Genomic DNA, 3,944 nt, shown 5'->3' with positions numbered 1-3,944 from the left:
TTAGTTCCCAAGTGGGAGATTGTTAGTTTGTGGTGACTGATCAGAAAAGTACTGTACATACTTCAAAAATTCTTTGGGGTTATAGCTAACATTATGGCCAAAATATGGCTAACATTGTGGTTGACATATGACTAACATATGGCTGACATATGGCTAACATATGGCCAATGTATGGTCAAAATATGGCTAATGTTGTGGCTAACATGTTGTAACCCTAAAGCAGCATAAAATTACTTGTATAAAAGGGCTTAGGGTTAGGTATTTTTTAATAAGTTGTGATGGAAAATTGGTTCTTGTGATGGCATTGAGTTGTAAGGGATTATGGATTGTAATCAAGTTATAATCACTGGATCATAATAATATTGGACTTGTTGTTTGGTGGACATAGCCTTCGGATTGGGTGAACCATGTTAAATCTTGGTGTCTTGTGCTCTTTTCTATATGACCTATTTTTTTATTTATTGGTTATATTTGCATGTAATTGTTATTTCTGTCTGTGAATTAATCCTAACAAGTAGAATTCATAAAACCATAGCAAACACTAGAATTAAAAGATCACACAACGAGAAAAAAAGCAATAAACTTTTGGCTCAATCACAATTCTATGAATATACATTCACAAAAATACAACACATTTAGGCAAGAATTACTACACTCCAAATGTGAGCACTAAAAGTATAATATTATTGCAAAATAATGGCAGCCTTGATTATATATTACAATCCTATATTTATAAGAAACCATCTCCTCAATTTGTGTTGAGAGTGAGAGATATCTTCATGCAATAATATGCATTTTAAATTAATAAAACAAACTAACAATCTAACTAGTGCTTAGTAGGACTCCATCCATTTTTATATTCATTAATTGGATGCATGAGCCTTTACATGTTATAGAACAAATAAATTATGAGAGAAGAAGAAAAATAAAGCCTTTAGTCGAAGTAGAAGTGTCAGGAAGTAACAAAAATAGAAGTTCCTCCTTCACTAGGCATCATTCAGAGTTAAACTACTGTCAAAATGCATTTCCAATGCATTGAAAGCTTAATTTTGGAACTAGCAGTTAATTGTCAGCACACCTCTAGAAAAGTGCACCTTAGAAGAAGTACACCAGTGCATATGTTCACCTTTGACTTCTCCAAAAAAAATCTTCCAACACTTTATGACAAAAAGCATACTAGTGCACCTGGCATAGCAATGCACCTCAAAGGTCCAAAATTACAATATTTCACTGAGTGTTAAAATTGAAATTTGAACTTCTAGGTTTCATCTCACTTCATACTAGAGATATGTTTGGATGCTTTCTCCTGAATTTCTCAATAATCTTAGTGATCTTTTCCATATCTAGTAAATCAAAGGCATTATATTTATCCTTAATCTTTTTTGAGTAATAATTTACCTTTATATGAGTCTCAGTAAAATCCCTAAGTTTGGTATCAAACTCTAACAAGGCTTCTTTTGCTCTAAATGCTTGCTAGATATCCTCATCACTAGTACTACCTCATTTGGTATTAATTTCTCCTATGCATCATCTTCAAATATGTCTAGACATGCATCACTATAGTGTTTCTCTGCCTCAAAAATTTTCTCTTGGACTTGGTCCTTGAGCCGATGGATATCTACATGTAATGATTCCATTACTTTATTGCTATCTACTATTTTCTCTCTCTAATCATCAATCAAATCTAACTCCTCTGCAATTTATACATCGATAAGTATTATGTATTGCTGGCCCTTTATTGCCTATAATACATGTAAATCCTTACCCCATGCATGTACCTCATCCATAATACTGAAATCTTGCTTCAAAATAGCTACCATTTTATCTACATTTTAATACATAGCATGAAGCTTCAAAATTTTCCTACCATTGTTGACAGGCATCTAAAAATGGATCCAAATGCACTCCTCCCTTATCTTTACTTTCAAGTGTTGTAATTAAAGAATCTTCAGGGTGCTTAGGATCCAAGGGACTGACAACTTTGGCTAAATATCCTTTTAGAATTTCATTTTTCCTTCAAAGTTTTCTTAGTTCTACCCCTTCTTACTCCAAGATCCTAAACACCTCCTTTATCCCCACTATAACCATCAACTTGGTTGTATCCAATGTGGGCTTCTCGAGCATAACCTCTCTAATCTAATACTCTTGTGGACGTAAATCTTCTATTTTCAAATTAGGAGTAGGGATAGCCACTTGCACAAAAAAATATTGATTCTGATCATTGTTGATGAATTTTAATGCTCATGCCTCTCTTGGGGGAGACTTAGGCTTCCTCAAAACCTCGATCAACTCAATCATTTCCTCTTCATTGACATTGACTTGTGGCTTTTATTATTACTTCTTTGTGCAACCACCTTGGCACCCATTCTACTGAAGGCCTGCTTCTTGAGGATGAAGGAGTTTGCTCTGCTATTCCTTTTCCCTTATCACTCCTCTCTAGGGTTCTCTCCCTCTATGATGGCTCTCCCTTTATAGTCTCTATTTTAATGGAACCCACAATTCTTTCCTCAGTGTCCTGAGGAGCTTGCTAAGGAATATGAAGCATTCACCCTTCCCCAAACACTTCATCAATTGATATTTGTTCTAGTTCTTCCTCCTATTCCTTTTGAATTTTCTCTGCTCTAGTACTTGGGGGTAGGGGAGTAGCAGAGCCTTTATCAATAATTGTGATTTGCAATGGTGATGAAGGAGTTATCTCAAGACCCTATAACTCTAGTGGCATTTGAATCCAATCCTCCTATTGGGGCTCATTTGTAGGTGTATCCTTGATCTTTTCCCCAATTAATTCTATCCCTACAGGCATAAAATAAAAATTTGACATCTTAAATATGTTAATACCCTCCACATCTTGCTCATCAATCCATTGTTGCATTTCATTATCTAATGTAATTGTTTGTAGAGGTTCTTCTAGGATTGATGGAGGTGTAATAGTAGAAATTTTCCTCCTTTCTTGCTCTATGGCTCTTGTTAGCAAGGTTCTTCTATTTAAGGGTACATAATCCTCATCATTATCCTCTTCTTCTTCCTCTTCTGAGATGGGTTCTTTTGTGGTATTCACAACACATGTCCCACTCCTCGCTAGGAATGGGGACCCTCTAGTTTTTTTGACTCCCAGACCCATGATTCGAGAGTTGGGAGAAGAAAAATTTGTTTAAAAGTTAGTCTTAGAGTTTAAAAAATAAATTAATTAATTAATAATAATAATATGAGCAACATGCTCATATCACACCCACATGTGTGCTTGCCTCAGCGTACATGCAGGGGTTTTTGTCTCTGCATTTTATTTTTTAATTATTTTTTAAAAATAATAATAATGATAAGTTTTAGATAAGAAATGAATAAGTCCCAAGGGAGACATTTTTCCTCACTTGTGTTTTTCTCGCTATCTAATGACTGATGATATTGTCTTTCTCGTGATGCATAGGTAACACAATCAGATGGCATCCACATCCAAATCAGTAGCAAAAGTGGTTGTTGACAAATTTCAAGGCATGACCCCAAAATCAAGATTACATGATGACTATGCTAAGATCAAAGATACTAACCTTGGACACACAGACTTAGGAGAATTCCTAAGAGTATGCAACAATCCAATACAAAGGTCAACCTTGGTGTCTGCATTGATCCGATCTAGATTAGTGAATGCACCGTCACATCCTATGTCGGTATAGTCAGCTAAGTTGATCATGACCCTATTTAGCATTTTTTTCTTGATGAGAGGGTAGTTAAGAGCAACACTAAAGAAGTGGTTTTGGATCTATGACTTGGCAACATCAAGAGATATTTTCATCTACCTAGAGCCAATAAATTCATCTAACTCTCCTGTGAAGCAGTTGAAAGATGGTATAAGGATCATCACTAAGACACCATCAACATCATACATTCCTTGTACTTCATTGAGAAGTCACCTTGGGAAAGACAATTAGTAAAGTGGATATGACTCG

The sequence above is a fragment of the Cupressus sempervirens genome, chromosome 10 (assembly GCF_028749045.1).
Source record: "Cupressus sempervirens isolate cs-2001-9-10 chromosome 10, ASM2874904v1, whole genome shotgun sequence".
Classification (NCBI taxonomy): Eukaryota; Viridiplantae; Streptophyta; class Pinopsida; order Cupressales; family Cupressaceae; genus Cupressus; species Cupressus sempervirens.
Note: the sequence above shows the minus strand (reverse complement) of the source record.